Genomic DNA, 14067 nt, shown 5'->3' with positions numbered 1-14067 from the left:
CCTTTCCAGCATGTTTGTAAGTCCTTCTTTTCTGTTTCCAAGATTTCATTTCCTTTCAGGAAAGGAAATGAAATCTTGCGATTTCAATGGAGGTCAATTTTGTCAAGCTTTAGTCCATGTCCCTGCCAGCTTTCACTTTGGCCAAGATTTTTTTTTTTTCGGTATCTATGCCATTTCACTCATGTCTTCCCCTCAATGTTGTGTCTTCCTCCTTGATTCCTTTCCCCGGATTTTACAGCATCTGTGAGGTTACTTTTGGCATGTTTTGGTCCTTTTCACTGCACCTTGTAGAAGGTTGCATTGTGAGAGAATAGAGATAGCTGAAGGCAATATTGCCCCTGAGGATTTGCAGCTGTACTAATTACCAAGGAGTAGGAACAGCCCTGTCACAGGTGTGTCCAATAAGGATGGGTGTTATAAAAGAGTGGGTCAGCTAGTTGAGAGGAGAGTTGGAATCAGTTGGCTGTGCTGCTGTGAGGAGCAGGGGTCAGCTGGTCGTGTTAGGGACAGAAAGGGTTAGGTGATAGAGATAGGGACAAGAAGAAGGCAGCTGGCCATGTGGAAGAAAAAGAAAAGGAATCAGTGTTGCAAGGAGCTCCCTCTAGGAACTCACAGAGAGAAGGTATGGAAGTCTTACAGTAAGATAATAAACTAATGGTGACAGTCTGTTTACATCCACCAATGACTGGTGCCAAGCACTGATGCCAATAATTGGTGGCCTGTATGGGGATGGATCCTGACAGCACCTCATTTCCTCCCAAATCATTTTCATGTAGTCACTAAATTTCCTAATTATGTATTTTTTTTATTTTTTCAATTGCATATCATTTGGTCGTATCTCCTTTCCCGAGTGTTTTGAAGTCCTTCTTTTCTGTTTCCAATATTTCAATGGGTATCAATTTTGGAAAGCTTTGGTCTTTGTCACTGCACTTCATGGCATGCCATGCCTTTTGATAGCTTTCAATCTGGTGAAGATTTTTTTTTTTTCAGTATTCATGCCATGTCACTCATGTCTTCCCCTCAATATTCTAGTTTCCTCCTTGATTTTTCCCCCAATTTTGCAACATCTGTGAGGTTACTTTTGTCATATTTTGGTCCTTTCCACTACAACTGATGTAATCCTGCTCCATTTTCATGTAGTCACTAAATATCCCAATTTTTTTTTTCACTTGCATTTCATTGGATTATATCTCCTTTCCAGAGTGTTTCTAAGTCCTTCTTTTCTGTTTCCAAGATTTCATTTCCTTTCCTGAAAGAAAATTAATTTCCTTTCAGGAACAGAAAAGAAATCTTGTTACTTCAATTGGGATCAATTTGGCATGCTTTGGTCCATATCCCTGCACTTCATGGCATTCTCTATCTTTGGAAGGATTTCACTTTGAAGATTTTTTTTTTTTTTTTTCCATTTCATTCATGTCTTCCTTCTTTATTTTTCCCCCCCTATGTTTGCAACATCTGTGAGGTTAGTTTTGGCATGTTTTAGTCCTTTTCACTGTCCCTCATTTCCTCCCACACAATTTTCTAGTAGTCAAAAAATGTCCCAATTATCTTTCTTGGTTTTTCACTCACTTGCATTTCATTTGATCATATTTCCTTTCCAGAGTGTATGTAACTCCTTTTCCATTTCCAAGATTTTGTTTCCTTTCCTGAAAGAAAATTCATTTCCTTTTGGGAAAGGAAATGAAATCTTGCAATTTCAATGGGGATCAATGTGGCAAGCTTTGGTACATAGCCCTGCAGTTGCTGGATGTCATGCTTTTGGATGGATTTTACTTTGGTGAATTTTTTTTTTTTTTTTTTTTTTTTTTTTTTTTTGAGTATTCATGCCATGTCACTCATATCTTCCCCTCAATGTTCTGTCTAATCCTCCTGGATTTTTTCCCTGATTTTTCAAGACCTGTGATGTTAGTTTTGTTATGTTTTGGTCCTTTTCCCTGCCCATCATTTTCCAGACCATTTTCTTGTAGTCAAGAAATATCCCAATTTTTTTTTTTTTCAATTGCATTTCACTTGATTGTATCTCCTTTCCCGAGTGTTTCTTAAGTCCTTCTTTTCTGTTTCTAAGATTTCGTTTCCATTCCTGAAAGAGTGTACCTGAGTCATAGATTTGGATGCAGAGAAGAATTTTCAATTTCTTGAATGTAGTGAAAAAGGAAAGAGAAGGTCTGGATGCAAACCCCCACTTCCTCTTAGCACAACTGTGTCCTCAAACTAACTGCACAAGTTAACTGCAGGTTTTTTTCATTAAAGCTGTTTTCAAAGCCTGGATGGACACCTGTATTTCCCATTTGGCAAATTTCTCTTTGGCTCTTTGGGCTGTATGGGTCATTTGTTGCGTTATGACCGTAAACTCCTTCAGAGCAGAGTTTTCTGCTCTAAAGTCAGGTATTTCCTTTCCTGTAAAAGCTCATCTGTGCTTTCATGTACACTTAAGTGATGCTGTCTTGATAAAGGTCTCAGTGAGATGACCATTAAGGATACTGACAGGCTGTCCCCATATAAGTATCACTTACTACCCCTCGTTACTTACTGTCCAGCTCTTTATGGAAAAATCTGTTTTTCAGCATCGTGGATGCCATGTTGAATAAAAGGAAATAAAGAGGGAAATAATAGTGAAGATAATAAAAGAGGAAAAAATTGCTGTGAGTTCTTACTGGCCAGGGAGGTAAACCAGAAAAGAACGCACTCATCCTTAAAGGCATATGTTGAACTGTAGCTTCTTAAGAAGACAGTTTGGGGAGCATGAAATGTGAAAGTTGTTGTGTCTGTGGCATAAAGCAGTCCAGGACTGGTCAGTGTAGATGTCCTCCAAGGAAGAGTTACATTTATTTCTGTAGCTAAATAGCTGAAAGCTGATGGCCTAGTTAGGGGTAAAGCTGTTGCTCTACCTCAGGCATTCATAAGCCCCACTGAAATTAATGACAATAAGGTCAAGTATTGCTCATGCAAACACTATGCAAACTGCACCAAGCGTTTCTACCTGAAATCTGAAAAGCTTAATCTGAATTTTACATTCACTGGCTTGATCTCCAGATCCTTCCACAACTGAAATGCCTTCTACCTTTATTTGCTAGAATGTCATTTAAGCTAATTTCTTTTTTTCTAACCAGTAGAACTTTATTTTTTTTCACCTTCAGCCATAGACATTTTCTATGTACACACTGCTTAGCTACAGCATGGCCCCAGTACTTACTCCATATGAATTTGTGGCAGCTTGAATGACTTGGAATATGCAAAAAATATACCTACCTGCCTTAGCAAAAATCCTTCTTCTAATCCAGACTCACATAAACTGTGCCTCAAAATAAACTGATTAATAATTTGAATCACTGTTTTAATTGTGACTTAATACAGCAAATGGAAATTCCTGACTTGGATCATTTGTTGTTTTCCATTTCCATGGTTTTTTTACCTCACAGAAAGAGTTGGATTCTCATTGACTAGTAATGTATTCATTTGCAGCAGAACATAGCCTTTATATTACATTGGAACTTCTTTTTGCTAATCAGTACAACACCGTTCTTTTCTTACACAATCACGTAACATGGCATGTATTTATTCAGATTTCTAATGCCTATATTTTATTTTAGAAAAAAGTAGCTGCTATTAAAAGTCAATTTATTTTTGATTCCTGATTAGTGTTAAGCTACACTTACATGCCAGTTGGAATATTAAAACATTCAGAATATTAAAGTAATGCTTTACTAGATTAATAAAATCAGTTTGAATACCCAGCTATAGGAATAAAAAGGCTTTCCAAAATAAAATTTCCATTTAAAATGTCACCTTGTCTTCATGAGCTGGATGATTGTTCCTGGGCATTCCATCCTTCACAATGTTATGAGGCTAATGTTATTCTGAAACTGGAGGGAATTAAGTTTCTCAGCTCCTTAACATCTCAGCTGTAAAATACCTCTACATGCGCCCTGTTTACAGCTACTAGGCTCCGTTTCAGATGCAGTAGTGAATCTCCTATCGGTATTGCTGGCAAGATGTGCAAGATTCAAGACCACAGTTTAGGAGCTCAGTGTTTGCTGTTTCTAATTTACACCTATACTGCTGTGGTCAGAGGCAACCCCACAGATTTAGTTGGCACAGAAATCCTCTCTGCTCACTACTTTGTTTAAACATCACTTTTCCTCCTAGGATCACTCCCTGTAGTTATTCAGCACTTAGATCCTCCTTTCTTTTTGCAGGTGCCTCCTTTGAGTTGTGACAAAACTGGCAGATAAAAAGCTCTGCATTGCCTCCCAACCTGACAAAGAAAGATGACCTTCAGGGAGCAGCTGCAAGATACACAGGTGAAACTCCATTTCCACCTCAAGTTCTGAGAATACTTTCCCTTTCTTATAGCAGGCAAGGCTCTTTCACAGACAACAGGAACAATGCCAATGATAGACTGTGATTTGTTTAGACCAGTAACAAAGATTATCTCAGATTTTTTTTGTAGGAAATTATAGTTTACATAATAAGATTTTATTGTAATTTATATGGTTAATTGCAGCTTTTTACTGGCAGGGCTGTTTCATGCCAGAGAAATGGTATCTTTTGTGACAGCATTTCTCAATCAGACTTCTTGAAAGCTTGCACACAAAACACTTGCCATCATCGGCAACCAGAAAGATTGGCAGGAGGGTATTCTGTGTGTGAGGTACTTAACTGAGGACTTGGCATCTCACCCTGAACTAAAATAGCTTCAAGGGCATGCTGTAAATATTTACCTATTGCCCAGACCTCTCAGTGGGCAGGGACTTGGCAGGAAGCTGAGGCCTGTATGAAGAGTAAGTTCTGTGGTCTGCTTAGTTAAGACCTAACCACCATATGTACATATTTTACTGGCAGCTGCTGATGGCCCTGCTGGGCATCTGCTAGGTTTGACAGATTACTTTTGCAAACAAACCAAGAACACCTGTAACTTCTAGACTGGTGCCTCTTTCTGGGTAGAAAAAAAGATTTCTCACAATAGACGAGCTCTACTTTCTGTTGAAGGGGCTGATACTATCAAATAATGAGCATACTCCCTGCACTTGAAAAATGGTCCATATACCCCAGACCCAAAACCAGCACTTGCCAGTGACCCTACTGTATTCCTATGTAACTGCAACAAAGGGACTGTGATATTGGAGATTGCTTTATGACTGCAATAGCAAGGCTGATGCATTGGAAATAGATTACACTGGTAAAATAAATTCTCTTTGTCATGCCTGACAGATACCTTACAGAAAAAAGAAAGGTTTTCATATGTTGACCTTAGAAGATTGTAAAATTTATTAATGTTTAAAGTATGTATTAAAGTAAGTGGGTGCTGCTTTAACTCTGGCCTCATAGACTTGGCCAGAAAGGAGTAGCAAAGGTTTCAACCATAGCTGAGCTGCAGAAAGTTAGGCATGTATTTCACTGGCTTATACAAATGGGACTGGGAGTCCCTCATGCCTTCTTTGAATGCACCCCAAAACTGCCACAGCAGTCACATAATCCAAACTGTAACAGCAGCTGAGTATTTTTTAAACAAAAATATTTTGAGAGATAATTCTACAAAGAATATAGCAATGATAACTAGTACACAGGATATTATGAATAGGCCCGAATACCGTTTTTGTCAGATTCGATATGGTGGTGTACAATAATTTGTATTCCCAGCCCTGTACTCCTCGTTAGTACTATGCTTACTGGCTTTTCAAAGCATTAAATAAATGCTTTTAGCACAACAGCTCACTTCATTACTTGGTGTTCATACGTAATGGCATGTGCCTGGAGCACAGCATGCTACTATTATCTTCATGCTACTTCATAAGTACAAGCTGCCAAAGCAGATTTTGGACCCAAATCCCATGACCTTGGTGAAGTAATTTGCAGTTAGCTCCACTTAGGAGACAGAGGTGCTCCAGGGCTTCATTTTAGGCTAATTCACATACAATGGGATATTCAGCCTTGAGATGGGCACTGCTGCTTATCTGCACAAAAGTGCATTTCAGAGCTGTTCTCAAAAGTTAAAAATGATACTGCTGTGAACCTTTATGCAGACATAATATTCTAGAATATTAAACTCAGACTGAAGTTTTAACAAATCACTGAATGGATGCATATGTGTTCTATTGCTCAGTGCTGACAAACAGCAGGACAGTCACCAGCATCATCAAGGGCAAATGGCCTGAAGTTGCACCAAGGGAGGTTCAGGCTGGATATGAGGAAAACTGTCTTCACTGCAAGCATTTTTAAACATTGGAACAGCCTGCCCAGGGAAGTTGTGGAGTCACGCTCCCTGGAAGTGTAAAAAACAAGCAGACCTAGTGCTTTGTTATATGGTTTAGTGGGCATGGTGGTATTTGGTCAAAGTTTGGACTTGAAGACCTTGAGAATTTTTCCACCCCTAATTGTTCTGTGATATTTTTGCATTTTTGCAAGAAAATACCAAATCCAAGGAAGAAATTTCTCATGCTGATCAAGAATTAAATGGAAACAGACTACAACAGTTTGACAGCACCAACAGTAAAAACGATTGCCAGACACTAGAGCTTCCATATTGTGTTATGTTTGGAGAAACTCTATCAGAGAAACAGCTACTTCACAGCTTTGTTCTCACATTCTGTTAGCACCTTGCAGTCTCCTTAAATTCCTGCTAGAGAATAAAAGTATTTAATTCATAGCTACCCAACAAAAAACAGATGAGGGGTATTCTCTCACTGTTTGCAGCATAATGCCACTCTAACATTTTACTGTCAGAATCTAAAACTACCTACTCATTCCCACACAAGAAATCAAAAACAAACCAACTCATCCCACATACTAACAAAGTGTAGAGAAGAAAAATTTAACTACATATTCCCAAAGACATGCAGGCAATAACCAGATGTCATGGAAAATTGGATGACCAAGCATCCTTGAGGACTCAGACCACTAAACCCTGCTCTTGAGGATTTAGCCCCACTTCAAAGGGTTCTATGGGTTGTTTTCTAAAAGATGCATTGATTTATGTAATTGGAGAGCCATTCTTCTCCAGAACTGCCCCTTTACTCCACAGAAATGTTTCTAGATCCTGAAATTAGGACTCTCTAATACATAGAAATGTTATGGAGCCTTCTGCAGAATCCAAAGAAGAGGACAAACCTGTATTTGTTTAGCCCTCAAATCCTTTTTAATCCTTTTCCTTAACCTAAAGCAAGTTTCTAGAACAACTTGGAGAAGGATTGAATGATACACTGTTATCATGCAATGAAGTACCATGTAATGTATATCAGTGCGGCATGTTCAGCCTGTTTCGACGTACCAAAAATGTTCAGTCAAGAGTTAATAGGCTACCTCATTCCTCCAGTGAAGACAATTTACCACTAGCTAGAAATTGCATGTCAGAAGCAGTTTCCCACTTTTTGAAAGGAATACAGAACCAACCAGGTAATATGAAAAATCAGCTTCTATTGTATCACTATATACCCACTAATGGCAAACTGCATTTTTATTAAATTTTTTCTGGAAAGAAACCTGCAGTAACAGTAAATCAGATGGTGATGGTATATAAAAAAAATACTACTTGCTCTGATATGCCACATTTTGTACCTTATATGTACTTTGCAGTACCTTATTATACAGCTTGATGCAAGCACCCATTCTCAAGGAAATAAATTTAATGGGAATTAAGTCCCTAACTACCCTTAGATATTTTCACCTCTAAACCAAATGAGAAGCAATACTTGGGAGAAAGAGATACCTTACTGCATCAAGAAGTGTGTCAAAATCTGACAGTTAATTTGAATCAAAATCTTATCCTCTATAGATTTTGTTTGTTTTTTTTTTCCCTATCAGGTTATTGATTTATTCAGTATTCCTGGTTTTACCAGTTTTATGAATACAGCATTTTTCAAATGCAAATGTACTTTCAGATATAGTTGTTCTTCAAAGCACTGTAATCCTGTTGACCCATCTTCTTGACAAACACCCTACAACAAGCTGGATATGCCTTAATCTTTGGCAGAACTGGGATAATATAGCCCATACATGTTCAAGTAAGAACAAATTGAACTGATAGCTTTATGTATGAAATGTTCAATAAATATCAAAATTCCTATCTAACTTGAATTGATGCTGAAAGTTGACTAATTATACAGAGGAAATGTTTACACAAACAAAACAGCAGCATAGCCCAAAGTACTAAGTACTGGTACAAAACTTAGACACACACATAAAATGTTCTGGAAAACTGTTTGAATGGACCTTGAGGGAAAAAAAATCCCATATGAAAACTCTGCTGTATTGGTTTCTCAAACTAATTCTTTCACTAAAACACTTCTTGTGTCAAACTTGTGTCTTGCTGTGCCCTGGTCATATGGGTACCAAAAGCTTGCACATGGAAAGGGCACTCAGAGACAAGGCATCTCCCAGCAAACTACAAATGCCACAGCTCTTTTCAGTGAGTTCCTACCTCAACCTGACACCAACTTCCTCATCAGCCTTGGACAAATCAGCTGAGTGGTTCTCATTTATCCACCTGGTGTGGGATTGCAAGGGAAAACGAATGCTTACCGAGTGCTCAGTGACAGAAGTGTGCACTTGTGTTCCACACACTTTTACTGGTCCTAGTCCTGCCATTCTCTCTCTCAGTCCAAATGGTGACATTTTCATTATGGATATAAAGGCAGGAATAAAGCCAGGGCATATGGCACTTCATGGTTGAACAGTGTTTATAGAATTGCATTTCACAGCTAGCATGTGACAAGCACACTTGTCGAAACCTGGCTAACCTATATATTCACCTCCAATGAATCTTCATGACCTTGCCATATACAGCCTTATACTGGAAAGGATTTGAAACTTTTAATTATTTGCTTAAGTAAGCTTAAACTTTAAAAAAAATGTCCCTGGCCCCCAGCTGTTTCTCAAAAAAAACCAAACCAAACCACAATCTTCAGAAATATTTAATAGAATAAAAAAGCATGGAGATTGCAAGCTGGTTTATAACCTTAATATTTGCATGACCATTTGTTTTTAATTCAGCTAAGATAAATAATTTTTAAAGGTTTCTCTTTTATATGAATGTGACAGTCTTTAAAAACTTTTTTTTCTTTTTAATTCATGTGTCATAATACCTGGTCATCTATTTTTTCCTCAGTGCAACTATCAGTACTGCACTTACTCAAAGTACACCAGGAACAAATGCTTGTATGTTACCCAGGAAATCGGGATCCCAAAAAAAGGGTGGGGGGTGGGGAGGAGGATTATGAATATTAGCAGCAAAACTTAAGAAATAAATTTCATTTGCTGTTCTCTACAAAGTTCCCTTAGAAGCTTCAAAGATTCACTCACACAGTTCACTGTTTGTAATGTTTTAGATTTTGCCACAGAAATTAAATTTGAATACTTTGACTTCTAGAACCTGAATTCTGTTGCCCTCACTAGCAGACACTTTTTTCTTTAGCTACCGCCAGGAGTTTCTCTGCCCGGTGCCTCCACAACAGCACTGCAGGATGCCACATGGACTGTGCACATGGTGGCCCCTTCTTTGTCTCCAGGGCAGCCCTACCAAATTTATGTAAATCCATACTGATCTACTTACCTGGCCACTATTTCTAAGCTAGGCTGGGAAATGTTCTGCAAAATGAACTATGGCCCCTCCCATAAAAGTTGATAAAAAAACAGCTACTGATGAATTTCAGATGACAGCTTCGTCCATAAAAGCGCACATCTGGGAGGAAGACAAGCAGTTAAAAACCCAACTGGTCTTCATATGAGGCACAGCTATAACCCCCACAAAAAGAAACACTTGGGTCTGTTATTTCTAAGGGCTGCCATCAGGCTTTCTCATACTGTCCAACCAGTTCTCCTGACTGGGAGAGCAAAAATACTTTTGCTTAATAACAAACCTCAGCTGTGATGCAGCAATGTTTTCATTCTCTCATGATATTGAGGGAGAGTTTTCCTGTCACCACTATTCCCTTTGCACCTGGCCATGTTTATTTTCTAAACCAGTGATCTAGTGAGAAACTCATAAGCAAAGGAAGTATGTTCACATCCCCGTGCTGAACCCGAGCTCATTGAATAGACAGTTCTGTTAAGCAACTGGTAGGTCAGTGCCAAAAACCACTCTTGGATTCTTCAACAGCCAAAGCAAATGACAGAAAAAGGCACATCTTCAGGCTGAATATACTTACGTGAAATCAGGAAGCCCAGTTCCAATCCAAGAAAAGCAATGATTTGTCAAGGGGAATTTTAAAGACTTTGGTAGCTTCAGAATTTTATTCACAGCATAGAGGCCCTATCATAAACTAAATTTTGTCAGAATAGATGTAAAGAACTTGTCTCTTGGCTGTCATCCTTCAATGAATAATGAATCTCTCATGCTGGGGAACCTTGTGTATCTAGGAAACTTACAGCTTTGTATTAGGAAAATAAAGCAACATGGTTCATTGCACTACTTTGAACAGCTGTGTTTCAACTTTTGCATATAGCTTTAATGACCACTGATAATACAAAAGCACCAGCCATTCTTGCCCAGGACTGTGGGGAGATTGGCAGAGGGTCATGGCCTAAGCATCTACAGGTGGAGCAGAACTGGAAGATTTGTACAATCTGAGGCATTGCAGAGAGATGGGCTGATGATACGAGTGATGCCAGAACTAGCAGGTGCAACAGACTTACTATTTGAAATCTGCACATCTCTTATTTTGCCAAAAAAAAAAAAAAAAAAAAAAAAGGAAGATTTTGGTGCCAGTCTGGTCCATTTTCAAGAAAAACTGAATGCAAAGTGGTCAGTAATGCCCCTGTATAGAAGAAAAAGTCTTTCTGGTTATTATTCTGCTGATGAAGGAACAGAATGAACAAAAGAGGGAAAAAACCACCACCACATTTCTATAAGTAAACAATTAGAACAGTCTTAATGCTTTGGAACAGTATTGCCAAACGATCATTCTTGGATGGTCCTTTCTCCAGCTTCTGCAGCAGGAAGAGCAGGGTTAAAAAAATAAAACAACATGGGAATGAATGGGAGAACACCCAGACACAACAAGGACCCTTCAACATCTGCTGTTTAATTTTCAGCTGATTGGCTTCTCCAGTCACAGTGACATTATGTAGCTAATCTGTTCTCTTCATACTCTGCACGAAAATGTTACTTACACTTAGCTCAGTAATAGTTCTGGCCAACAAACACACAAAGGAACAGCAAGGACAGTATATAATAAGAATTCAGCAGTACCAAGGAAAATTCTAATCCTACTAAATTTGGCAGCACAAATCTCTTATGTAACCTGTGATTTAGAGGACAGGCTGATCATATGAGTATATTCCTGTGTTCTTCTCAGTACATTAAACAAAATTGGCAATTTTTCATTACAAATTTTGTTTTTCACTGCATAATGTCTCAGGAAAGACATCCCATGCTTAAACATTTCTAGCATCAACAATATGCTTTTATATATGACAATTCAATTATACAGAAGGTGTATATAAGTTTAATAGCTTAAGTGCTTCTCTGCCAAGGCTGCCTTGAACTGTGGTACATCTCTGAGGTTCAGGAGAGGGACGACTTGTGATCTAAATTTAAAGCATTGAGACTTCAAAATAATGCTTGGAAAAGGAGTTTTTCTCAAAGTTGAGTGTTATAGCAGCAAAATTTACAGATCTCAGGAACTGATACTCTCATGAAGCTGAGGAGCTTTGAGAGCTACAGATGAAAGATCCTAAATATGTAAAAATGACCACAAAACCAGAACAGTTTGTATCCACCATTAAAAAAACCCCACCAAATCAAAACATGTCCTTTTGCAAAAAAAAAAAAAAAAAAAAAAAACAAACAAAAAAAAAAACCACCAACAGATTCTAACATGCAAAAGCAGCTGTCCAGTAATAGGACACAAATGTAAAAAAGCTCAATTCACAAAATAATTATGAACCAAGCATCATATTATTTAAATTTCTGTTGTTCTTCAATCTTCAATACCTCCTTCAAAAGGAGGTATTCATTCAATGTCAATATTTACAGAGTGCAATAAACATTCAATTAATGCCAATTCATTCAAGAATTATGATGCCATGCTTTTGAAATATAGATACTGGCCAGTTTTAGGAAGAGAAGTTTTATTCACACAATAGCAAAATTCAATCAATCTTATAGCATATATCCATAAAGGGTGAAGAGGTCAGGGATTATTGGAGAACCTGCCACCTGAAATTGTCATGCACACTGCTGACAAGATTTGCTGTGAAACTTGAAGCCAATTACAGACATTTTCTTCTCACCCATATAAAGGATGTGTCATAGAGATATACACTAATATGGGAATTTCTTGATGTGTTTGGAAACAAGCGGCCACCACCAAGCTATCACCAGCTAGCTAATCCATGTACCTCCATGCAGTTGTTACAGTAGGAGAAGCTTTTGCAATAAAAAGCAGCAGCATTCCTCTCTTCTTTGGGGAGGCCCAGCTCATTCCACTATGTAAGCTGACAAAGCTTCTCAGCAAATATAAAATGCCAAAAATAGTTACCTCTTTAGCAATTGCAGGAAGCCAATACATTTGAACGAGAAACTTTGGTGATAAATGCTCAAAAATGGATAGATAAGGATGACAGGAAATGTCAGTCAATCCCTTTTAGAGGGCTACTTGCAGCACAACTACTGCATGGTAGAAAGGCAACAGCAAAGAGGGTAACTACAAGCCCAGTGTTCTTTATTTTGCCTCACAGAAAGAATAGCAATTTTTTCAGTTTCCATTATCATGTAGTTTCCTCTGTAATAAAATGAGAACAAAAGGAAACCCAAAACAGAATCTGTCCATAGGGAAATTCCCATTGATAGTTTTTCTGTTACAGCTGAAAGACAGTTGCAGAAGTGTGAAATTGCCAAGAGGAGGTTGCAAGGGAATAAACAATTAAATAGGACTAGTAAAAACTTCACCATGCATTAAGAATTAATAATTCTTTGCCCTAAACTAAGAATGAATTAAAAATTAACAATGAATTAAGAATTAATAATTCTTTTTCTTAAAATACATGCAAAGGGAATAGTTATTATGCTCCATAACATAAATTGCTTTCATATTTAGAAACTAAGCAAAAGACAAAAGAATTGCAGAGCCACAGTCAGCCTCACATGTTCAGAGACTAACTCCTTGTATCAAACCAGAGCTGAAAAGCAGTCAGCCTGCTTTGATCTTTTATATACGTATATAAGCAATTACATCATAGAATTCAAACCCAGTATTTAAAAGACAGACTAACTTAGAAAATTATGAGACTGAGATATTTAGAAATTGATGCTCATTATTTTATTGCCTTGGGCCACCTGATACCATATGTAAAGTTTCCTTGGAGGCTAACAAGGGAATAGCTGATCAGTCCTAATGCCTGTGCTAGTTTTGGATGGGGTGGAGTTCGTTTTCTTCACTGTTAGTGGGTTACTGGGGCTATGTCCTGGATTTGTGCTGAACACAGAGTTGATAATACAAAGATGTTTTTGTTACTGCTGAGCAGGGCTTACACAGAGCCAAGGCCTTTTCTGCCTTTTGCACTGCCACATTGGGAAGGAAGTTGGGGTATTTGGGAAGTTGGGAGGAGACACAGCCAGGACAGGTGACCCCAGCTGACCAAAGGGATATTCCAGACCATATGAAACCATCCTCAGTGTACAAAGTGAGAGGAAGAGAAGGAAGGGGGGACATTCTGAGTGATGAGTTTGTCCTCCCAAGAAACCATAATGGTTGATGGGGCCCTGCTCTCCTGAAGGTGGCTGAACACCAGCCTACCCATGGGAAGTAGTGAATTAATTATATGTTTTGTTTTCCCTATTAAACTGTCTTTATCCCACGTTTTCAGGCTTTTACCCTTCCAATTCTCTCCCCAATTCTGATGGTGGGGGAGTGAGGGAGCAGCCTCTGTGGGGCTTGGTTGCTGGCTGGGGCTAAACCACAACAACGCCACAGAAAGAACTGGCAGGGCAACACACTAGATTTCACTAGCTTAAAAATTTGTGATTTAACCAACCATATTGTAGGCAGAAACAAAATACAACAGGACAATTGCATTAAAATCGAGGTCATAATAGTTTGGGATGAGAATAATTATAAATACTTACAGGCA

Source organism: Vidua macroura, chromosome 3, assembly GCF_024509145.1.
Source record: "Vidua macroura isolate BioBank_ID:100142 chromosome 3, ASM2450914v1, whole genome shotgun sequence".
In the NCBI taxonomy this organism is placed as follows: domain Eukaryota; kingdom Metazoa; phylum Chordata; class Aves; order Passeriformes; family Viduidae; genus Vidua; species Vidua macroura.
Note: the sequence above shows the minus strand (reverse complement) of the source record.